Below are 25,557 nucleotides of genomic sequence, written 5' to 3'. Positions count from 1 at the left end.
TTCTCCAGGAAGGGAGTAAATTAGAGCATGACATTTGGTGAAGGACAGGCCAGGAGCTCATCCTGTCAGACCATGAAGATTTCCAGGGTGATGGCAGAGGGCAGAGAGGGACACGTCAAGTGGCCGAAGGACAGACCACTCAGCCCTGATCCACATTCTCTGTCAGGGGTTTATTTGGGAGGGGGAGAGGGAGGGCAAACAACACAAAATAGTTTTTAGAAATACATCAGTTGTAAAAAGAATGTTTTCCAAAAGTGAGGGAAAGGGAATTGTAGATTATTGTTAGGAGTATAATACTCTTAGCAAATCTGTGAGGCAAGTAACAGATTATTGCACTCATTTTTGGGTATAAAAAGAGAGCATCAGAGAAGTTAAGCAAGCTGCCTGAAGTTATAGGGCCAGCAAGTGGCAGAGATACAGGTCACATTCAAGCCTGTTTGATTCTAAAACGTCTGCTTTTGTCTGCTGCCTCCAAATCAGTTCATAGGTAATTGTGGGGGGCCAAATAATGCCCCCTTCCCAAAGATGGCCACTTCCCAATCCCCGGAACCTGTGTATATGTTACCTTCCATGGCAAAAGGGGAATGAACAGATGTGATAAAGTTAAGGATCTTGAGAAGGGGTGGTTATCCTGGATTATGCAGCTTGGCCTAAAGCCACCACAAGGGTCCTTTATAAGTGACAGAGGGAAGCAGAAGGGTCAGTCAGAGGACATGTGACACCAGAAGTAGGTGTCAGAAGCACAGAGAGATTTGAAGATGCTACACTGTTGGCTTTGAAGATGGAGGAAGTGACCATGAGCCAAAGAATGCAAACACCTTCTAGAAGCTAGAAAAGGCAAGGAACAAGTTCTCCCCTAGAGTCTCTGGAAAAATGAATGCAGTCTTACCAACACCCTGCTTTTAGCCTAGTGAGAGCCATTCTGGACTTCCAGAACTGTAAGGTGATACAATACATGTGTTGCTTTAAGGCCCTAGGTTCATAGTAAATAATTTGTTCTGGCAACAATGGTAAACTAATGCAGGCATATAATGGATCATACAGGAAATCACTTCGTTATTTGTACAATGGATTTGACTTCTGAAAAGATTTTATTCCCCACCAAAAATCAGGAGTCTTGGATTTGTTGCCTTTTTGTATTGTGCCAGGGTCTACAACACGTTGTCACGAACCATCAGTAGGTTAAACATTCAAAAGAGGAAAAAAAACTTTGTGATAAAAAGCATACATTTTAATCTACAAAATTACACATTTAACTAACATAGAAAAATACATCTTGGTAACAAGAGAAAATGTCAGTCTGTTTTACATGAGACTGAGCAATCGCTACACATCTTGAAACCCCAGAAGGAGTACTAAGCCCAGTCAACATGGCTGGGAAGCTGATGAGTGCCTCCAAGGACAGATTGCTCATTTCACTGTAAGCAGGGTTTGGGTGACAGCCCCTGTTCCAGCACCCAAGGAAGGGTCCTGCTGAAGAACATGCAAAAGGAAGGGGGTCCGCTCAAGTGGCCACATCCCTCCCACGGGAACCAGGACTTCTAAGTGAGGGGAGGGGCCGAACTCCACCGCGAACATTCTGCCCCTCGTGTTGATCAATGGAGACATATGATATAGGAGTCCTTTTAGATTCATACAATAGCAAGGTGTAGAGTTATTGTGCATTTGGGATCCAGTGGGAACATACACAGTTTCCAAACTGATGTCTGTGCTTTACAGCTTTCATGTGACATCTGTCCAGGCTTCAACCTGAAAGAGGGAGGAGACCAGGGAGGTTCTGCCAAAGGGAACTCGCAAGCCTTATCCATCACCTTTGCCAGTGACACCCAAGTCCCTTCCCCACCTCTCCATCAAATGTTGGTTGTGCAAACCTGAACTTTGGGAGACCGTCTTACTTATCACCAACTCAGGTCGCTGGCGCATGCCCCACCATGGCACTGAAATGCACCTGGGCATTTTCAAAGAGTTGGGGGGGGGGTTCCCAACATCACAGAGCACTAATATGTGCTGAGTGCTTTATGAAACACGCTATCTCATTAATGTCCACGCCTTCCCTGACCTTTCCATAGAGGACACTGAGACTAAGACAGGTGAGTGTGCTGTTCCACGTGAGCACAACCAGCTGGTGGCAGAGTCATAGTTCAAACCCACTGTAAACTGACCCATAACTCATCTTCCACTCTCTGTTAGAGGCAGAACTCATCCTCACCCCAGTGAAAAGTCTAATGGTTAATAGCTATAACATTGCTGTGTAGATATTTATTGCCCCAATGACTTTTAATGACACATTGACAAACACTGTATTATATTACTTTAAAAAGAAAATACTGATACCAAGTTTATAGCAAGTGTTCAACCATTTTGAACCATCCTATTCTTTTGTCTTTCTCTTCCCTTGTTTTATCATCGTATAAAGGTGTCATCTGTCTACCTTGGGGTATAGCCTGATGACGTTTTTCAAAGACCAAAAAAAAAAATGGTGTTGGAGCAAAACTGATGTTGATGGTGTCACTTCTCCCATTAGTCTTTCCATGACTCTGTGTAATACATTTATGCCAAGGATGCAGAAGTCAGATTTGGATGGCAGCAGTGCTTGCTGAAACAGGAGTAGGATTTAGGGGAAAATCAAACGGGATAAAGAAAGCCCAATCCTTCCATCCTAAGCCTACTGACTTCTAAAAAGCAGTTTTAGGTCCCAGGCATGCACCATCTTTTTCTAGAAATTCTCATAACACATGAAAGAGGACTAAATACATCAACAAACCCCAGGGGTTTCTCCCTCCTCCTCTGCCTCCTGAAGCCACCAGGGACTTTCCAAAGAATTTGTTTCAAAGCCAGGTAGGAACATGGTTGGCCATTGCTGCAAATGCCAAATAGAAATCTGCTTCTATGTGCTTACACACTGGTAAATGTATGTATCATAGTGGACTTAGAATATCTGTTTCTGAAAGATTTGAGGATGCATGCAGCTGAACCCAAGATGTCCACTTCATGTGCTTATTACATGGCCCAGTGACTTTCGTGTCACTGCCCTGAGATCAGCCACCACGAGCTCGGCATCCAGGTCTTGGCACAGTGCAGCTGAGTCCCACAGCGTATCATGCATTTCGTTTTCATAAGGACCATTAGCTGCTTAAAAGGGCCTCTGAAGGAGAGTTTACAAAGCCGATTCATGATCAAAAATATTTCAAAGATGAGAAGTTTCCTCGTGCCACTCCTGAGTACACATTTCTTTCCCAGGAGGAACAAAAACAAACATGAGTCCAACGTGGAAGGACCGCACAGCAGCATCTGAGAATTCAATTAACACAGGGGGTGGGAGAGCTGGAAAGCGCTGTGAGACTATAGTATGAGGGTTCACCACCTGGATGCCCATTAGAATGACTGGGGGGCTTTTAAAGCCCCCTTGCCTGGGCCCCACCCAAGACAACCTGATTTAAGGGGCCTGGAGTGGGGCCTGGCTTTGGTTGGTTTTTTTTAAAATATATTTTTTAAACTTTTATTTATTATTTAAGTGTTTTTCCAGGACCCATCAGCTCCAAGTCACACAGTTGTTTCAATCTAGTTGTGGAGGGCGCAGCTCACAGTGGCCCATGTGGGGATCGAACCGGCAACCTTGTTGTTAAGAGTTCGCACTCTAACCAACTGAGCTGACCAGCCACCTCCTGGCTTTGGTTTTCTAAAGAGCTCTGCAGGTGAGTGCAATGTGCAAACAGAGTGAAAAATCACCACTAGGACAGAGTGCAACCTTTACAGCCTACAAATGGCCTAGAGGGGAGAGTGGCAGAGCTCATGCTACACACACACCCCCACTGCTCCCCCCAGCCCAGAGCCCCTTCCCCTGCAAGGCACTGTCTGAATAGAGAAAAAAAAGGTTGACTATCTAAACCATGTCAGAAATGTCTAGCACCCTGTTCTCAGAAGTTGACTGAGTTCTCAAGAAGTTTTGCATTCCAGACCTGGAATTTCACCCTGGAATTAAACAAGAGCTGTGATCTCTTAGCAGAAGCGCACCAGCCTGAAGGTAAAAAGCACCACCCCCTCCAGTTTGTGAAGTTTATTCACGACAGTGCTGAGTAACACAGATAGTAAGACAGGAACCCATCTTTTAAAGGATTTGGGTTCCCGCTCCTCTGCGATGATGGGTAACTGAACTCATCCAGGAATCTCATCGCAAAGCAATTGGTAAGCTGTTGATCAGCTTGGCTGCCGAATTTGACACTGGGAAACTAGGGTACTGGAGGCTGTGGAGGGCTGGACGGAAACCGCAGTCATCTCAGCCATGCCAAGAACGAGGGGAGTCTCCCTGATAGCTTGGGACTCAGGGCTTCCCAGGGGGAAATGGGGGCATGGAGAGGATTCCTTGATCTAATTCCTGTTGCTAAGTGATGCCATGTGGATTGTAACCTATTAGAAAATGAATTGTATCAGACCCAGATCTAGAATGCCAAATCAGAAGAGTGTGCCTTGTGGTTCGGTGGCAGAACCCTCCATGAATGATATCAGAACCAGATTCAGTCCCAACTGCCATCAAGAGACTGTGTGACTGTGCGTGAGCCACTTAACCTCTCTGGGCGTCAGTTTCCCCACCTGTAAAATGGGGAAAGGCCAGGGTGTTTATCCTAGCCAAAGTCTCCAGCTTTAATGAAGGATGCTTCTGGATCTGTTGTCTTAATGACCGTGCCACTGGCCTGCTTGGGAAGGGCAGTGGCTTGACCACTCTGAGTGAGCATGCAGGGTGGTGCTGCCCACCTTGGGCTGCAGAAGCGTCAGACCACACTGCCTGTGTGTCAGCCTGTCGCACCTCTGGCAAACCTATTTTAAGAACACTGCCTGGCAGTTCGTGGGGAAATGTTGCCATGCCAACTCGCGGGCTGTTGCTAATCATAACCTATGAGTGCGCAGTACAACCATCTGACAGGCAATTCTTTTCTTCCTTAGCCTGAGTCCTTTTCCAAATTGTCATAAGACAGACCACCTTGTTCAGAACGACACACAGTAGGTGCATAATAGATATGCATTGAATCGGGGACGTGGATAAAGCATATGCATAGCACTGCAGTCTGCGTAGGCTTTCCCAGTCAGTTTACCGTTAATGCTCACAGCAGGTGCTGAGGCAGGTATTTTATTACCCCTTTACCAGGTGAGTAAACTGAGGAGGGGAAGCGACTTGCCCATGGTGTCAGAGCTAAGAAGTTGCACAGCCTAACTTCAGCCCAGTGATTCTGGTTTAGACCCTAATCTCTCTCTCCCATACCAGCTGGTCTCTCAGCTCTCTAGCCTATGAAAGTCAAATCCAGTATATTTATGCAGAACGTAAGAGTTTACAAAGTCCTTTTCCAGTCACATTTACATTTCATCCAAAGCCTGAAGGTAAAGCTGCAGGGCTCTGCCAAGGGCCACACCCGGCCTCCCCCAGGGATGCCTCACTGGCCTGAAAGTGGCTCCGAGGTCTCCCTTGAGGACTCTGGACAGGGCGGTGGTAATAGAAGCACCACAAGTAGGCAGAAATACCAGTGGAGAGCAATGGTCAGGGGCCCAGGAGAAGCACGCCACCCGGGGTTGGCAGAAGAACAGGCAGGGCCCAGATACAGAGGCAACTCACATCCAGCAACAGAGAACAGCCTTGGAGTGAAGCCAGGGAGATGGATGGTGGTGCTGGTTGCACAGAAATGTGAATATACTTAATGCCACTGACCTGGGCATTTAAAAATGATTAAGATGGTAAATTTGACGTTATGCGTGTTTTATGATTTTTAAAAAAGTAAGCCCAACAACACGTTTGTACCCAAGGACCACCTGTGTACCTGCTGTGGTCTAGAAACTCTCTGAGCTCTGTCCCATGGGCAGACAGGCTCTACAATATCAAGACGGCTGCTAAGATTTTTAAAACCATTATCCTGCCATGCCTCACATTACCCCTCCTGGGCGGCAGCTACGAGTGCAGTACGTGTAATGGGTCCTTCTGGTAGAGTGTGCTCCTGAGCGATGGTCGGTATCGTGAAAGAGAGACGATGGATTCACACTTTACAAACAACAGCGATCCCAGACACGTGGGGAGCACATGACAGTATCCGGGGCACTTCTGCAGCCCTGAGCTCATTGCGTTGTCAGAACAAAACTGTCAAGTAGGCGTTAGGACCCTCAAACAGGTGCAGAAGTGGAAGTTCAAGAACGTAAGTAATGTGTGCAAAGTGCCACAGCTGAGGAGTGACGGAGCCAGCCAGGGCCTTGGGACTCCAGCCCCGGGTTCCTTCCACCACCTCATGCCAGTACATACAGGCTTCTGACAGTCTACAGCCATCTCTCGGGCCGCGCAGTTGGTGTTAGCGTAGAGACGTCCCCATGAATGACTTAAGATAGAAAGATGGTCATTTGGCTGGTAACTCAGCTCCCTGGAAGGGATCGCAAATCGTGGGGCCACCTCTGTTCCGTGGCTCATTTGGGAGGGATGTAAACATGTTCCAGCTGGATGGGCTCGCCTCAGTGCTGTCTTCTTTCCTGCAACAACAAAAGCAAGGAGGTGAGTTCTTAAAGGGCACATACCAAGCAGTGTGGTCTCTCCATGAAGCCATCAATCGCACAGAGCTTTGGGATGTGGGAGGCCCTCTGTCATCTCTAAATGCGGTGGGCTTAAATCTGATAGCTACGTCCCATTTATCAGCTGCTCTCTCTAGAAAAGAATCTCAGCTTAGAATTCATAGACAATGTTCCCTTTATTTTGGGTGCTTTTGAACGCTGAGACAGTATGGAAATTTTATGTGAAGAAGCATTCGTGTATATTTGTGCAGAGAGGGTTTCTAGCTTGTATGAGGCTCTCAGAGGGCCAATGGCCAAAAGAAGGCTAAGAACAACTGATCCAAAGGAAGAGAGTGCTTGAGGTTCTCAGGGATGTGTATTTTCAGTTATCCATTCAACAAAAGCTATCGGGCACCTCCTATATGTCAGGTTCAGTGCTAGGCACTGGGGTTACAGTGTGTGCCCTTGTGAGATTACAGTGTGATTGAGGAGGCAGGATAATCTAGGAATCACAAAGTACATGTCATGTCTTGTGTGTAACTGTGAAGAAGGAGGACAGAGTGAGACAACTGCAGGGGTCCAGGAAGTAACAATCAAGGCGAGGGTAGCAGGAGTGTGTGGGGGGAGGCCCTTGCCAGTGAATGGATGCAGCCTGTGCAAAGGTCCTGCAGAGAGGGGTTAGGAGCACAAAAGCCAGTGTGTAGCGAGCAGAGAAGCTGTGTAGACAGCAGGGCAGAGGATGAGGCTGGGAAGCTGTGCAGTGTCGCAGGTGGTAGGCTGGAGGGAAATAAGGAGGCTCCAGTGCAGTGCCAGAACATGGTGAGGGCTCAATTAATGAAGAATGTAAGGAAGGAAAACAATGAAGGAGGTGGAGGTGGAAGACTGCCTGAAGATGGAGATATCTGAATGGAGTCTTACAGATGAAAAGGAGTTTTCTGGGCAGAAACAGCTTGGGCAGAAGCCAAGAGGTGTGAGAGTACTTGGGCTGGGAGTGGCTTAGCAAAGCAGTTTGCCAGGAGGAGCCTTCATGGGTTCTGCTAGATCAGTAAATGTATTGCACAATCTGACAGTTTACAGAAGGGGACCCCAGAAATATTAAAACCCTAAACAGAGAGCAGCATCCCTTTGCAGTTGCACTGTCACCCCCATAACTGATTTCACCAAGTTGGGCTTTGGAGCAATGCTGAGGGTCTCCAGAGATGGAAAACAATGGCTCACACACAGCTCATGGCCACGTCCGTGATAAGGATGTTGGTGAGGATGCCAACCACTACATCACCCCATACGCCCCTATATTGAGTAAATAAAGTCAGATCTCACTTCGTTTATTTGTTTGTGTAGGTGTTTTTTAAGTCTAGTTTTCAAAACTGTATTTACATATATCTTGTAAGCTGCTTTCAATCCTTTTATTTGAAGGACATAAACAAGACAAAAATAAATCTAATTTTAATCCTCAGTGCTTATCGTACCATTGTCACCCAAACTTTACTCTATATCAGAATCACTTGGAGAACTTAGGAATTCAGATTCCTGGGCTCATTCCCAGATTTATGGAATCAGTACCCAGGAGGTCAATCTCAGAAATCTGTGTTTTCAATAAACTCAATGTTCATGCATGAATCTGGGTAATTCTTATGCATTAAGCTCATGCATGAAGTACCTCATATCTGAGTTCCGCTGCTGCATTGGGCGATGTTCAGTCTGAGAACAACGCAAAAGAAGTCAATTCATTTTTACTGGAATCAGGTGAGTGATACCAAACACAAGAAATCGTCATCCCTTGCCTACATCATGCACGAGGCTGGTGCCCACATCCTTGTATCGGTCTTGCATTTATCAAGACATTAGCGTAACAACTCTTTCATAGAGGGCTCACCTCTATGACCCATGTGAGTCACTCACAGATGATAATTCCTGATAAAGTTACATTTTAAATATTATAACAGTACAAATATACTCAACTCCTGAGAGATGGTCAGCAGAGATAATAAATAGAGAAATCACTACAAGGGGATTACATGTAACAGAAATTCTAAAAAGACTTTAAAATAAGAATGCTAACAATATTCATGTATCTATTCTGTAACTGAAAAATAGACTGACTATTGTAAGACCTCAATGGACAGGCTAAACAATAGGTTAGATGCAGATGAAGAGAGTTTACATGAACTGGAAGACAGATCTGAAGAAATCACCCAGGATTCCGCAGAGAAAGATAAAGTGGTGAAGGAGCAAGGGGAGGTTACTCTAGATTGACTGGTTAGCAATGGCCTCTTTTGAGGAGGTGATATTTGAGCTAAGACCCAAATGACAAGAAAAATCCAGCACAGAAAGAAATGGAAGTCAAGTGTCCTAGGTATAAGGGGGAGACGTGCAGAAGGCTTAAGTGGGAACAAGCTTGGATGAACAGTTTGGAATGTTTGGAGAACAGGAAGCAGACCACTGTAGTTCCAGCATGTGAGAAGCCACCATGAGGAAGAGGATAGTGTGAGCCTGTGTGGAGTCAATGAGTGGACTTCAGCTCAGAAAGTGGTGGTTAGCAGGAGGCATCTTTCAGCTGAGGGTAAAGAAGAACTTTGAACAGTGAGAGCTAGCCATTCACTCACACACTCACTCGTTCATTTGTTTGCTCCTTCATTCACTTATTTGCTCATTGTTAAGTACCTACTAAGCACTGTGCAAGTACCTACTAAGTGCTGTGCTCCAGGTTATGGAGAATGTTGAAATGAATAAAACACAGGCATTTTGTCCTCAAGGGCCTCACAGTTGAGGGAGTGACACCGACAGGTAAACAGTAACACCACACAGAATGAAATGCTGGCTTCCCAGAAATAACAGTGGCCTCCCGTGGAGAGTCAGAGAAAGAAGCATGAAAGGCACCCTACTGAGACATCATGATGACTTCTTGGAGGAAGCAATGAGCTCACCGCCTGCAGATGTGGGGCTATCAGGGGGGACCCCTGCATTTGGGGGAACCTGTGACCTTTCTTTCCCAGCCCTGTGACTCGATGATTCCCAACCCTGTGACTCGATGATTCTATAAAATTGCGGCAGGCATTCACAGCCCCAGGGAGTGGGACAGGACTCAGCTGCAGCCTCACTTCACAGTCCAGTGGGGGAAGGAAATGTGTGAACAGATAATGGTGGAGAACCACATGATGGGGAGGGGGAAACCCTTGGGCATCAGAAAATGAGGGCAAAAATGGGGACACTCGTCTGTGCCCTACTTAGTTCTAGACCTCGGTGAAGACAAGAGCTCCTGGATGAGAGAATATGCTGACAGGAAGGGTCAGCACAGACATGACTATCCTTGACACCATTCACTGGACCCCAAAGGTCATGCATCTTCTGCCAGGATGTATAGAGGAAATGCGAAGGTCATACTCGGGGACCTCTTTGTCACTTCCATTTCTCTCACTCTTATCTGTAAATCAAAGCAGTGCTGATCTGATTAAAAATGCCTGGAAAGTACAGAACTCGTATTCTCTGCTCTGTCTTCCTATCTCCTCTGTACGGCCGTTCCCCATCCCAGACCCCCACCATCTCTCTTACCTGGACCACTGGGGCAGCTTCCTGCTTCCAGGCTGGCCCCGCCCCAATCCACTCTCCACACAGCAGCTAGAATTACCAGAAAGCTGATTGCATCACTCTCTTGCGTGCACTCTGTCATTCTCTGCTTTTAGGTTAAAGCCAAGCTCCTTAGCAAGACTTCCAAGACCCTGTAACGTCTAGCCCTGCCCACATCTCTCATCTCCTCTCTTGAAAAATTTAAACCCTTCCACGTCACACAGTGGCCATGTGAACTCCTTGCACACTGAGCACAGTTGCCATGGTCACAGAAGCAGTGTTAGGTGTCTAGCGGTGGAACGAATGAGTGAGCAATTGATGGCAAGTGCCCCCCGTACCAGCCAGCACATTCAGTGGGTTATTGCTTTAGTTTCATCCTCTTTGGCGTTTGGGGGCTAGGAACTTCCATCCCACCAACACTTACTTCATCAGGAGCTGTTCCTGGGCCAGAAATACTTTCCCTTTTCATGCGTCTCTCATTGGAACGGGAAGTCCAGCTCAGTCAATTAAGCAGGTGCCGGCTCCCTGCAGCTCACTGGGCAGAGTGCTGGGGATTTGCGTAAATGCAGTCTGTGCTCTCAGAACCTTGCAGGACAGGATCCCAGGCAACCAGGATTGTGAAGAAGGAAGTCTGAGGAGATTGGGGGGGGGGGGGTTGTGTGAGAACGCCTGCCACAGGGGACCCAGTGCTCCAGGTGGAAGGACGAGCAGGGGCGATACAATCTGAGAGTCACAAAGACAGCAACCCTGGACCACACCTACTGTGTGTCGGCCACCACCCTGAGTCCTTGACAGGTGTCACCACAATGGATCCTCAGAGCCCCCCATAATGCGTGCTCATTGTTTTCCCCATTTACAGAGGAGGACATGGAGGCTTAGGGATAAAGCTCCCTGAGGTCCCCCATCCCGGAAGTGGTGCCACTGGGACTTTAAAGGAGACCCATCAGACTCTAGGGCCCACAGAAGAACACGTGCACCTGCCCAACCAGGTGAGAAACTGCTGCTGAACAGGACAAGTGCCCGCAAAGGAGATTAAACCTGGGTCAACATAATGTGATTCTCATTGAACACAACCCAGTTCCAACTTATTTCCTCAAGGAATATTCAGCAATTTTTGCAGGTAAAGGAAATCAAATGCAAAATTCATGACTTTCTTTTTCTAAACAAAAACGTTCAAAATTGAAGAATCGACTCAGTCTGTTCCATCTGGCCACTAATTTTTATATTTCCAGTGCTGTCTGTTTACAGTTTACATTATGTCATAAACAGGTTTGGTGTGAATTACAGTGTTTGAGTTAGAATACTAGTTATTCTCAGAAGTCACCTAAAATACATCCTTGTATAGTTAGTGGAGGAAACAGACCCTCAGAGAGAAAAAGTGTCTCCCCAGTAATCACCCAGCTCGATATTGGCTCAGCTGGGAATAGCTTCCCAGTTCTCCAACCAATGCTCTCACTACTTCACCCCTGCCAGCATTCATCCAGAACCTTCTATGTGCCCAGAGCTGGGCAAGAAGCTCTTTTGGTGTCCGAGGGAAAGAAGCTGAAGTCTCTGCTCTCAAGCTGCTCACAGTGTGTGTGTGTGTGTGTGTGTGTGTGTGTGTTTATTGAATGTGAAAGTAGTATGATGTGTCCATTTCTCTACTAGATGTTTCCAGAGCTGATGGTTTCTTCTACCTCTCTGCTTTCAGAACTTGTGGGGTTTCCTGGCCCTTCTCAAAGCCAGAACTCCCCTTTCCTCAAGCATCTGGAATGGATTTTCTCAAACTCTTCTTGCATACTCCCTCTCATGGAGAGCTCACCATCTGTGCTCTACTGGACAGCTTAGACTGTTAGGAAATTCCAATGTGTGTTTTCTTCCAACACCACCAAACAATTCTCCAATTCTCAGAGGATACTTGTGGCCTACAATTTAACTCAAGTCTGACACCATTTACCTGGAGCTAGCGTAGGTGCCATGGGTTAAGGGCTCAGTCCCAGACTGCCCCCACTTTAGACATTGATCACAAGTCTAGGTTGTTACCTATGCTCCTAACCAACTGGCTATAAATTGTTGGTTTCCACGACCCCCTCCTCAGGTTCAATTAATATGCTAGAGGGGCTCACAGAACTCAGAGAAACATTTACTACATTTACCAGTTGATTATACAGCGTACAAAGGGTACAGATGAAGAGGTACATAGGGTGAGGTCCACAAGGGTCCTGAGCACAGGAATTTCTGTCCCCATGGAGCTTAGGGTGTGTCCCCTCCCAGCTCGTGGATGCATTCTAGTTCACCAACCTGGAAGTTCTTTGAACCCCATCCTTTTGGGTTTTTATGGAGGTTTCATTTCATGGGCATGATTGGTTAACTCACTGGCCATTGGCCATTGAACTCGAGCTCTGGGGTGAGACTGAAGGTTTCAGTCCTCCAATCACCTTCTTCATTCCCCTGGCAACCAGTCCCCACCCTTATGTTACCCAGGGGCTTTCCAAATATCATCTCATTAACAGAACAAAAGACACCTTGGTCACTCTGGACACTTAGGAAACTCTAAATGTTTTAGGAGCTCTATGCCAGAAACAGTGGATGAATAAGAAATAATATTTCTTATCATAAATCATAACATTACAGAAATTCATCCATGAATGGAATTAAAATGAGACTTCCTAGAATGTGTGACAGGCCACTGAGGAGATATTTTATGCACATTTAAAACGCCAGCACAGGGTTCACTCACAGAGACGGGCCTCTCTTGAGATTTGCTGAGCCCGGTTCCAATGAACCCCGACTGCCCTGTGGTTTCGTCAGAGTGACAGGAGCACAGGGAGAAAAGTCCAGCTCTGCCTGCTTCCCCTGCCCAGACGGCCTGATACAGGTTTTCTGCCACAAGGTGAGAAGATGAAGGGGCAGCTTGCTGCTCTCCCGCCCCAGCGGGGCACGGTGCAGTGGTGAGACGGTAAATGTTAACTGGCTCTCAGGAAAAAAAACAGACCTGATTTTTAGTGTTTGCCAATTGCTGTGGTGTAAAAACTCTCACTATGGCTGATTTCAAGCCACCGAGGGGCTGTCACTGAGGAGGAGGTAAGATGCTGACCATCAGAATTCACGAGCCAAGAGGCGCCAACGCCAGCACTTCACTGTGTGTGTATTTGGGGAGAGTGGATACATGAGAGAAGGAATGAAGGAATGAATGAATGAATGAAAAAGTGACAGGAGAGAGCTGGAATGTACAGAACGATTTTATAGCTGCAGTAGATAAGACTTGACAAATACAACAAGCCAGCATCTGTGTACAAAGCATTTTAAGCAGCTTCTCCAAATTACTTTCAAAGAATTGAGATAGGACGGCACAGGACACCCAAGGACAGGAAATAAAACGAGGGTGAAAAACAAGTAAACCAGAATGCAGCACAAACCGGCCAGGATGGGCCAAGACCAAGACGGCAGTGAGCTTCACTTCCAAGCCACCACCAGCCTCATTATACCCTCATTAAAATACATTTCCATACTAAATAACACACCTACCAGCACCATGACACTTCCCAAAAGGGCCCTATAAAAACAAAAAAAGGGGTGTATCCCTGATTCTCGGAAAAGCCCAAGCATTTCCTGGAACGAGTAGACTATTCTTCCCCTTCATTTCCCTGTGAAACACCTACCAAACAAAAATTACTGCCACACATCAAGTCGAGGTGGTCTCTCACTCAGAGTAGATCTTGACTCAAAAAACCACTTTCACTTTATTATCTGACTCACTCTTGAGTTCTTTCCGGCAAGTAGGCAAGAACCCTCTTTCCTGCAATGGTTTCACGCCTGTCTTTTTACACAGACCCATGATGACAGAGCGCACTGGCTTCATAACTTACTACCACTGTGACCTTGGGCTCATTACTGAATCTTGCTCTTCCTCAGTTTCCCCACCTGTAAAACGCGGGGGATAATGCCCACCTCACAGGGCTGGTGTGAGGAAGGCGACACTCAGAGGTCTTGGCAAAGGGCAGAGCTAGAATCTGAGCCTGGGCAAATAAGGGAAACACCAGCTGATAGCTCCTCGAAGATGAGCCATATCCCATATTGCAAATGTCCCAGCGCCTTGCACAATTTCTGGAGTGTGGCAGACATGCAATGATTAGTCTTGAAATAAATTTTGAGCAAAGGCAGGAGGGGTCAGTGTGCTAGTGCGTAATGTGGAAAAGGCGTCTCCTATGAATATAAAACAGATGAACCCCTGTTCAGTTTCCATGAGCTTCCTAATTCTATGGGATACAGAAAATGTAGATAAAGATAAAAGGCTTTTTTCCCCCAAATGCCCTCATCTGTGTTTCAATATCAAGATTCATGGGGGCCATTTTCACTTTCACTGTTCTTAACATTCTGGACTAATTGATGGATTCGTTCATGAGTCGAGGCCCCTCTGGATCTCATTACACTGGGACTCTGGGCGTATTGATCCGATTTAGAAATAAGGCAACAAATCGTCCACAGACGTAATGTCCACACCACAGGCTGCCAAGGCAGAGAATACAAGACACAGGCCTTTCTCACTGCACTGTCTATCTTTAATTTAACTTTTAGCATGAGTTTGAATTTCTGAATCCGCAATAGGTATCCATGGCTTTAAAAATGTTTGTTCCCTCGGAGATAGTCATTCAATTTCTGAGACTCGACCTCCAAGAAATAGTCTTCTACGGAGACTAAAATTTATACACAATGCTAACCATCACATTGTTTATTATAGCAAAAAGGGAGGCCACTCTGATGTCCAATAGGGCAAGAGAGCTTTGCGTTATACAACCTGGAAAGGGGAACTTCATGAAAACTGTGTTAGCATGAGGGAAATACCTATAGGATGAAATTAAAAGAAAAAGCAGTATATGGACTTGTGCATTGGTTATGATTTCCAATATTGCACAGAAATTTACCCATAGGGATAAAACAGGACATGGTCAAAATAGCAACAGAGATTTTGTTTTCATGGTTTTTGATGTTTTCTTCTGAACATCTGTTCTCTACTTTCCTTTTTTATTGTCCTAAGCATACATCACTTGAATTAATTTGTATTCGAATTATTCAAATTTATAGAATTTGTATTTTTAATAGGTATATACGTGCACTCTGGCCTCTCTTACAAAGACAGACCTATAGGAAGGAACATGGGTGATGGAACTTGTCATTTTTCACTTATTAGAAATACTTAATGTCCCGTTCTACAGTGTTAAAATAATTTGTACCCACTGTCCCTTGGATATAACCTTGTCCTTATTTTACATGGCTGAGTCCCTAAGTTAATGTGGCCTGGAATTTGCTTATGCACAGAGAAGTGCAAAGAAAAGCCAGTTCCATCCAATCAAAACTCAGACGTAGGCGCCATATTTGCCCACTCGGATAGATTTTTCTAGATTTCTCATGAGTTTTCGTCTCCTTTATCTGTCCAGTCTCCTTCTTGATCCAATAAGCAGCTCAAAAAATAGTTACTCTGAATTCTACACCTGCAAATATTATCTTCAATTCCCAGGATGGGCACTGCCAATTCCTCTCACTTGATCCAGGCCAGTCCCCAAGCCACCCTCCAGGTAACAGCTGGAATAATCTTTCTCAAATGTGAATCTAGTCCTGACACTCCTCTACCTGGCTTCAGCGCTTAAGTGGTGGCTCCCATCGTCGCGTCAGGTCCTTCGTCTTGTCTGTCAACGTCATTTTTTCCCGCCCTGCCCATTCGCACTAAGGCCCACTCGCATCCTGTTACCACCATTCCCAGCACGGCATATCCTCTTACCCGTACGTGTGCTCACGTTGCCAGGGAAAGAAAGTCACAAGTTACTGGCTGATCTACAGCTATTCCCAATCACTTTCGCCTTTGTCGCTTCCCAGCCTAGAGGTTGGGAAAGTGGAAATGGGGTCTCAGGTAGGAACGGCAATGGACACCCTTTGAACAGGCACAGAACAAAATCGGCCAGAAGCACCTGGGACAGGTTTGCCTCCTGCTTCCACTTAGGACACAGATGTGAAACCCGAAGCTGCAGCAGCCCCCTTGTGACCATGAGGCAATAATCTCCAGGAAGAAACTACCAAGCTGAAGACAGTGGATCTGAAGGATGGAAAGAAGCTGAGTGGTTGATGGTATCACTGAGATGCCAGACCAACCCTGAGCTGTCACCTTGACAGGTGAGATGGTCTATTGCAGCCTAGTTAATATCTCTTACTAGATTCACTCTTCCCTCACATTAAGGAACGGAAGTACAGTGGTGAGTTCAGTGCCTGGAACATTCTAGAAGCTCAGTCCACATTAGTTGCCTCTTCTCTTTTTCCTGAGAACTCCTTTGGGAGTTCTACTTACTCACCTGTTGGGAAAATGCTGTACATAGACCTGTATATTTTACTGAGATATACCAGGTCATGTATCTGGACACACAATTTGACTTGCCTGTGAGAAAACCAAACTGAAGTGGCTTGGGTTTAAAGGGACGTGATGGCCAGGATGGAGGGGTGAGCAGCCATCCCCAGGGGTAAGGAGCTCCACTCACAGCTGTGACCAGCGTCCCACGTACAGCCAGGAAGCTCTCTCCAGCTTTCTGTCTCTCCTTGGCTGCTTCTTTCCCTGTGACAGGGACAAGGCACAGTGAGAGCTCCTGAAGTTACTGTGGGGCCCAGCTCAGAAAGCCTGTGGTCAGAAAACTAGATATCTTTAACATTTACGTAAAATAAAACATGCAGGGCAGTTGAACCAAATAAATTTCAGTGGTCTTTCAAAAAAAAAAAAAAAGAACAACGATCTTGTGCTGGTAATGCAACAAAGTTGAGGGTTTCAGGTCCTCTGTTTCTACTGAAAGCTACAGCAGGTCTCCTCCTTGAGTCTCGAGGCCCGTGTCCAACCCCAGAAGGCATTTCATTACCCAGCACCCCAGTCCTTCAGCCTCATCACCCCCAGGTCTCGATTTGCACAGGTCGTCCAGAGACATCCAGCCTCTGACATCCAGAAACCATCACAGGCCATGCAGAGGCCCAGGGCAGGTGGTGCAGTCAGCTCAGCTTAATGAGATGTGGCCAGTCATTCATCAGAGAGCCCCGGGGCCAGGCCCATGCAAACGATGACTGAAAAACGGTTCCAGGGCCCCGATGGTAAGACATGTCATGAAAGGGCAACATTTGAAAAAGAAACTGCACTGTCCCTTCTGTCATCATGAAGCTCCAAGAAAAAGCCACGAGAGACAGGAGACCCCCAAAACCCAACCACACAGACAAAAGGAGAGGCCCATGGGCGTGACAACTGCAGCAGGGGTGTGAGTGACAGGCTTCATGGAGCAGGAAGGGTGGCTGGCTCTGGGTTAGAATCCCTTTTCAGGTCCTGTGTGAAAATTCAAATGACAAACAGCGTGTGTTCCGTCCATGTTGGTTCCTTTCTCCTGCTCCTTCCCCAACCATCACCCCCAGCCCTAATTCTACCTGAATGTGAGGATTTCGACATTTGGCTTTTTCAGTTCCTCAGTGACACTCCCACCTTGGGGCTTCCTAACTGGTCTTTTGCTTCTGTGTCCATTTGTGATCCTGCAATCTACTCTCCACACAGCAGCCCCAGGGAACAAACACCAGGGCAGGTCATGCCCCTGATTGAAATCTCTCCAGGGGCTTCCTATTGTACTTGGAGGAAAGCGCTAAGGCCCACCCAGCCTGCTGGGCGAATGCCCAGCTCCTGTCAGCGTCGCCCCCTGACCTCACCTCCCAGCGTGGTCGCATGCTCGCTGCCCTGCAGGGACTTGGGCCTCCTCTCCATCCGTTGAGTGGCCAGGTTCTCTCCTGCCTCAGGGACTTGCATGTTCCCTGCTGGATGCTCTTCCTGCAACACCCATCCTTCAGATCTCAGCTTAGTTGTTGCTTCCTTTGGAAGTTTTCCCATCCAGAGTCCCCCTGTCATAGACGCTCACAGCCTTCTTCAAAGCAATTACAATAATTGAAATTAATTTACTTCTTATTAAGCATTTATGTACCATTTAAGTCTGCTGTAAGCCTTGTGAGGATAGGATGGTTATATCGGTCTCCTCTTTGCTGGAGCTCTGACACCGAGCCCAGAGCCTGGCACACAGGATGGATTTAATCGATGTTTGATAAATAACTGAATGTCACTCATCCTGGACAGATAACATGTCATCTTGGGTTCAAAGAGCTTTGAACTGATTCTCTGTTTTTCATTCATATCTGAGTTTTAATGTTTAGCCATCTTTCTTTTCTGAGAAACAAATAATCCCAAACAAGATAAAGTGAAGAATTTTGCACCTTCCACTGACAAGAAGCACTAATGTTTCTCTCTCCTTTAAGAAATGCTATAATAACAATAATAAGAGTCACAATCATATAATGATCGCTGGTGTCTGTGGTGCGATGTGCTGGCGGCTGTTCTCAGTGAATCCTCCCGACCACCCCAAAATGCAGCACCTCTTGTTTCTCAGAGGACGAAATGGGGTCACGGGGTGCTGAGCGTTGCCCAAGGCAGCCCATCTAGAAAGGGGTGTTGCTGGAGTTCAGCTCCAGGCAGCTCTGCTCCTAGCCATGCTCCTTTTCAGCTCACACCACCTTTGGCAAGAGAAATGAAAACAAGCCAATCTCTTCCCACAGCCAAGTCTTTGCAAGTGGCTCAGGCAGCTTCAGTGACCGGTAATGACCTAGGCTCCTGCCCCACGTTGGGCTTACAGGCTGGCGTTGCAGAGAGGTGTGGAGCTCAGGTCTGGACCTAGTCTGGAAGCTTTAAGGTCAAGGAGAGAGCAGATGACGTCTTAGCTGGCTGCTGGTAAATGGACTTTCCCTGTTTCCCCATCTCAAAGGCACATGAGGGAAACTGACAGCCTCTGTGGCCGTTCTGCATTTAATCACACCTCCATTGCAAGCAGCAAATAGAGCATCCAATTGGCCAGGTAGACACCCATCTTGGGAATCACCTGGGCCCGGGCTGCATGTCAGAAATGCCTGGAGACCCTTCCAACGTGTCAGTTCTCAGACACCCCCTGCCCTACTCCAAGTGGACGGAGCTTCTGGGCCCGGGGCCTGGGTGTCACAGGCTTGGAAAGCTCCCCCAGTAGTTCTCATGCACAGCCAGGGCTGAGACTCACTGGTCTAGACCGTGTCCCTCTTCCAGATGGAGAGACTGGGCCTGGGGACGCCAAGGGCTTGCTCAATGTCCCACGTAGCCTGGTGATTTTCAAGAGGACTTGCTAATAAATCTCCTGGCCAGGACGGATGAGTTGCTCTCTGCCAGTGAGTGGCAGGGTGGGGGCTGATGTGAGATCTCATTCAGGATCCCTGTGCTGTGCCATTTCCTGCGTTGGTTGTGCTGCCCTGGATTCAGGGGCCTGTTTTCCGTTCAGAGGAAGGCCCAGGTTTGTGAGCGGGCACACCCAGTGCCAGTCCCCATGGCCAATGCAGGGAACCGGTAATGGGAACCCAGAGGAAACACCAACTTGCCAGATCTCAGGGTGGCTGGCCAGCTCAGATCCCAGCATGGATGGGAGACAAATAAATAACCTTTTGGGTGGGGGACACACACCTGGTCTCTAACTGCTCAGAGACCAGCCTTCAGTAACGTATTCGTGCAACTCAACATTCAGCTATCCACACTTCCAGGTGCCAGGCCCTGTGCTAAGTGTTGGGGATGTTCAGGGGACAAGCCAGAGTCCTTGGTCTCCAGGAGCTTGTAGTCTGGGGCCTGGCAGGGGTGCAGGAAAAACCCACTTTTTCAAAAGGGCTGGCACTGCACGCGTTGCGTGACTCCTAGAGGAGGTCTTTGGGGGGATGTTTCTTACTATACATCACTTTTCAAATGCCTCACCTATGGACTGCCAGTGCTCAGAGGGCAGGCGCAGACCCATCCTCCAGCACACACCCATGGCAGTACCGGCCTGTCGGCAGAGGGGACACTTGACGTGTGTTTGTTGAATGGATGGATAGGTGCAAATGAGATGAAGGTGTGGAGGGACCCGGGGAGTTGGCTGGACGGCAGCCTCCACCCTCCAAGCCACACACCGCCTGAGATGGTTTTTTCACTCCGTGTCTCTGAAAGACCCTCTGAAGGCAGGAGGCTCGAGCGTCATCTCACACCATGCTACTCTCCGCGCTGCCCTAAATTTTAATTAGTCATAATCGTTATGAATATGTTTATAGCACTTTAGCATTTACAAACCACTTTCCTCCCATTATCTCTCTGGGCTCTCACACAGCTCTGCGAGGAGGGAGGGGTAATCAACCTTCCTGAGGGGTTCCGTGATTTTCCCGTTACAGGTGAGATGGGAACAGTGTTTTACGTGAGCCCTCGTGTGCTGCTTGCCTTACACATGCAGTTCACATGTTTACTTTTACACGTGTAACTTAACGGTCTCAGCAACAATGAGATCATTGCTGGTAATTATAGATAATGCCAGATAACGACTGTAATTCCTGCTTTACGGATGAGGACGTGATACTCAGGGAGGTCGAGCACCTTGCCTGAGGACACACAGCCAGTGAGCGGTGGGGTTGGGATTTGAACCCTGCTCTGTCTGCCTCCAAATCCAGGAACAATGACAACAAAGAGGACGCCACAGCGACGACAGCAAACCCTGCTTGAGCACTGACTCGGGGCCGAGCACTGAGCCTGGCATTTGACAGATTTTATTAGTTGAATACTCATTTAGTATTAATTTAATATTCTCCTAATTAATACAACTTTGCTACTCCTGACAATCCCGTAGGACCTACTATTATTATCCACCGTGTCCCTTCCCCCAGGCCACACGTGATCTGGGGATTGTGCGTTTGCAGGAGGGAGGTGGGGGCTCTTACCTGACGCTCGACAAGCATCCGGCAGCTCCAGCTTTAAGACTTTGTGCCACCAGTTCAGGGCTCAGCACACAGCAGGGAGCAGACGCAGGGAAAGTAGGAATGAACCAGACACACGGGGACAATCTCGCAGGCGGCCTACATGAACTGCATCTCTAGCCTTGGTATTCTTTGAGTTTTGTTGTCAATATGCTTATCCTCATAGACCCTGAGTAAGATGACGTCAGCTCCGGGAAATGAAGATTTTGCTAAGAATTAAAGCTCTTTCAACATGAACTAGGCGGCCATGGGCCAAACGAAAGGGCTTCTCACTCTAGAAACTCTAAGTTTCCTTTTCTCTAGTGTTCTGACTCCATAGCCCCTGGTTACAATCATGTTTTAAATCAGTTTCTTAATCGTAGGCAATAGATTGTTTGTAACCTGACTCATAGAAATCTCCTATTCCCTGCTTTAGATAATTGCCCTGAAATTTATGATTCATACTTGTTGATTATAATCATTGAAGCCTAATGTCTTTCTCCAACCCGTTCCAGACCTCACTCCTGGACAACTGACGTCACCTGAATGACCAGTGGGATGGCCACAAGCTCCATAGAGTGGACAGATGTTCCGTCACATAGCTACCTCGCATCAATAGCTTTGAGCTCTGCTCTTTAAGCCAACACTTTTAAATTTACTAACTAAAACCTATTTTTCCTTATTCAGGGGCCTTGGGGGTGCAGAGGATGCCCCAGCAAGATTGCCAGTCCCAACCAAAGAAGCCAACACGGTCTTCCAGGTGGATCTCGAGAGCCCTTCCTCTCATCTGAGATCAGATAAGGTGAGAGTTCCATGAATCCCCCAATAGGTAGGGACAGCTCTACCCCCCTGCCCAGCAGGAAGCAGGTACAGAAGAAAAGACCTCCTGTCCCTCAACTTCCCATAGAGATTTTATAGGGAGCACACCTCCCAAGGGGAAAACAAGGCAGGCAGTTAGAGACAGGCATCGGGTCTCCACATTCCTGCATAACCCACAGAATGCGACCGCCCAAAAGACCTCCCCACTCCGCCCAAAACTTCCCCTTTTCATTGTAATTATCAACCCCTATGAGGAACAAATGGGAACAAAATACCCAACAACATTATACCAGCCACTCGCACCTGTGCAATAAAAGCCACAACGACCTTCATTTCACCTGGGCTTCATTCTACCATCATTATAATATCACACATATGCCTGGAAGTTCATTAATATTGAATTCTGGGAAGAAACATGCGCAGTCTAAAAAGATGAGGTCATAGCCTCTTGTCAATCACAGGTGTCAATCAAGTGGTCCCACGCCTGGAAAGGAACAGCCCATTTGGGAGAAAATGGGATAAAAACTCCACGTCCTCTCCTGTCAGCGCCTTTGAGCCATTCTCTGCAGCTCGAGCCCACTTCTATTTCTTTGAAGTGTACTGTCTCTTCTAATAAACTACTCTTTCACCACTTTATTTTTGTGTCTCGTCCAATTCTTTGCTCACAATGCCAACAGCCTACACACTGCATCGAAGAGGCCCATTTCCCAGTAACAATAGCGCATTCCCTGTCACCAGAGATGTCCAGGTGACAGCAACAAGCTAATGCTCAGGCTGTGACAGTTCTGTCTGTGGGGTTCGGTTCCTCCACAGAACGACCACCAGAGCAAGGGAGCAGGTGATAACTATTCACAAGGCAGTGACCAAGAACAGCGGCCTTGAGAACAGGAGCTGACCGTTGCTGTCAGGGGCTGGTGGCAGGAGCCAGCCTGCACTCACAGCCACCGTGTGCTCCTGGTGACATAACCAATCCTGCAGAATGTCAGTGTCAGACCAGCTCCTCTGGTTCTGACATGAGACCAGGAACAAGACCATTTCATCATCTTCACAGCCTAAAACAAGGCCGCTGTGCAAGCCACAGGAGAGACCAAACAGCCCCCATCCCGGCTGCACACACTTCCTGCACTGCTCTAACACTCCACGACAAACAGCACTTTAACACAACACACGTTTGTTCTCTGACAGCTCTGGAGCCAGAGCCTAAAACGGCCCCACTGGCTAACCTCCAGGTGCCTGCAGGGCCTGTTCCCTCTGGAGGCTCCAGGGGAGAATGTTTCCCGCCCTTTCCAGCTTCTAGCGGCGCTCGTATTCCTCGGTTCACAGCTCCTTCCTCCACCTTCAGAGCCGGCAGTGGCCCGTTGGGTCTTTGTCATCCTGGCTCCCGCTTCCACGTTTAATGACCTTGTGGTGACCTTGGGCCCGCCCAGACGACCCAGGATGATCTCACTGTCTGAGGTCAGCTGATCAGCAACCCTTGTTCTGCCTTGCTGCAGAACGTATTGCACTCACAGGTCCTGGGGACTAGGACGTGGACGTCTTTGGGGGACGCTATTCTGCCTGACACACTGGAGACTGTGCATGAGGGCTGCTGCTTCACCAATGGCATCTGGAAGTTGCTCGATCGAGTCTTCCCTCCTTGAGATAAGCTTTATTGAGATGCCCCCGCTTCCTGACCGCATCCAATCCAGAACAAAGCTCTTTTTCCTTGAAACCTCCCCCAAACGGCGTTCCACAAGCCTGAATCCTACAGGCAGGCTTTTCTAGCACCTTGTAACTAAGACACCCCATGTGTCCGGGGTGTGGGGTGTGTGTTCTCTCACTGAACAATGAACACAACTTGCGCAAAGGTCTTTGGTGGGGGCACAGTCGGCAGGTGGGGTGAGAGGGTGGGGTGTGCCCCACGCCATGGAGACAGAGGCTGGACGGGCCAGCTCGGCATGCAGCCAGAGGTAAAAAGAAAGCTCCACAGAGGCCATGACTCTTGAGCTGGGTCTAAGGGGCAAGTAGGAGCTTCTGGATGTGAAGCCCCAAGGCGGAGACACTGCTGCGGGGGCTGGGAGGGTAAGCAGGCCAGGTGCTCTCCGGGGCTCGGAGGGGTCTGGACTCTCGGTGTCCTATGAGGAGCCAGGGGTCTGCACAGCATCACAACAGCCTACAGGGAGGAGATTCACTGTCACCCCCTCTGACAGATGAGGAAACGGCCTCCCAGGGTTACCCCTGGTCAGCAAGAGTTGGAGCTGGGAAAGGCCAGCGAGAGCCCACCACAAAGCCAAAAGGGGCATCCGTCAGCACAAAGGAGCAGGGTTCCCGCCCCCCGCCATCAGGGAGGAAGGGAAGGGGCCAGAGTCTGCCCAGCCACAGGCCTGGACAGAGGTTCAGTTGTCCATGGAATGTCTGAGCAGGACTAAGAAGGAAGCTGATGGAGGAACAGGAAGATTGTCTGGTCTAGAGGGAGGTCTGGGCTGGAGCCACGTGCCAGGCCAAGGACGAAACCCCAGGCAAAAAAGTGTTTAGGCGGCTTGGGAATTCTACAGGCAGGAGGGAAAGCGGGAGAAGATGGTGTCCCGGGGCCCAGGGAGAGAGCATTCTTACCAGTGATTCTAGAACAAGAGGGGTCAGAGGCCACGTACACAAAAACCAGGAAGTGGTCTCTGGGTCTGCCCCGTGGAGACGTGGCTGGGAGCAGTGTCTGAAGAATGGGGTTGCGGGGAAAAGCCAGACACAGTGAGTGGAGGGGGCAAGATGCAGCAGGTGCCATAGACGCAGACTCCGCAAGTGTGACAGCAAGGGGACAGGAGAGTAAAGAAGCAGAGACTGAGGAGAGCAGGGACTTGTGGTTCTGGTTTGTGTTTAGGCTGAGCCAAGGAGCCAGTGGTGGGGGGGATGACGGGAAGACAGACAGGAACAGACGAGGGAGTTCTAAGGCCAGCGTGGGGGGGGGGCGGCCATGGCAGACAGGGAGCCCCCTTCCTCTGAGAGGAAATGAGGTAAACTGGGGAGGGGGTGTTGATGGACGTCCAAGACCCAGGGTCCCCATTTTCCTTGTGAAGCACTACTCTAGGCAGAGGGGCTATGGGGGTACAGGAGCTTGTGCGGGAAGTGGGGACTGTTCTTTCTGTGGCCTGAAAACTAGAATATAACCTTGACCCAAGGCCATAGGGCCAGCAGGCCAATGGTCAGCTCATGGGGAGAGAGAGGGCTGCACCAGTGGAGGTTCTGGCAGGAGCCAACCCACAGGCAACCAGGCTGTCACCGGAAACGCTGAGAGAAGGACGGCTGCAGCAAACAGACGGGTCCCTGTCCTAGGCATCCCAAAATTGGGTTTCTATGGCAACATGTCTCTGACCTGCATATCCCACAAATGTTTAGTTTCTGCAAAGCACTTTCTGAGCACGAGAGCCTGAAGCTGCAGAGACGGTGGGGTGGCATCCTGGCCTTGGGCGCCCAGGGTCTTGTGGGGGAGGGAGACTGAAGAGGGACAACACTGACACCAGGGTTGAGGGGTGAGAACAGGGCTGGGGACACTCAGGCCAGCTCCGAGTCCTCCCTGGGAGCCAGGATGCCTTCCAGAGGTGGCGACACTTCAGCTCGGAGCTGAAGGAGAGTAAGCCAGGTGAAGGCAGCTGGGAAGGCGGTCTTGGGTGCTGATGGGAGCTGGGGGGAACTGGAGGGAGCTGGAGGGAGCTGGGGGGAGCTGGGGGGAGCTGGGGGGAGCTGGGGGGAGCTGGGGGGAACTTCAGCCTCACGGACAGGTCTCGAGTAGAGGAAGCTGTGAAGAGTGGACGGGGAGGTTGTAAGGCAGAGCCGTCCATGGACGAGGATATTGAGAGGTGGGGCACCCGGGAACTC

General features: G+C 48.5%; 1 long non-coding RNA gene across 4 annotated transcripts in view; it reads right to left on the bottom strand.

Annotated features, from left to right (window-relative positions):
• Window positions 1-1,209: 1,209 nt before the first annotated feature.
• The window catches only part of LOC109439466 (uncharacterized protein C4orf50), a 105,893-nt gene continuing 81,545 nt past the window's right edge, over window positions 1,210-25,557 (bottom strand). The window contains exons 14-15 of one of the 4 annotated variants that reach the window (XR_012492547.1): window positions 8,180-8,220; window positions 6,424-6,501 (exon numbers count right to left, since the gene is read on the bottom strand). This is a non-coding gene — a long non-coding RNA (uncharacterized protein C4orf50). Of the gene's footprint in view, window positions 6,502-8,179; window positions 8,221-16,493; window positions 16,667-25,557 lie in introns of those variants that run through there. The other 3 variants (XR_012492539.1, XR_012492532.1, XR_012492538.1) reach the window with 3 other exon arrangements.

The sequence above is a fragment of the Rhinolophus sinicus genome, linkage group LG02 (genome assembly GCF_036562045.2).
Source record: "Rhinolophus sinicus isolate RSC01 linkage group LG02, ASM3656204v1, whole genome shotgun sequence".
NCBI classification, from domain to species: domain Eukaryota; kingdom Metazoa; phylum Chordata; class Mammalia; order Chiroptera; family Rhinolophidae; genus Rhinolophus; species Rhinolophus sinicus.
This window is presented reverse-complemented; position numbering and strand designations above follow the sequence as displayed.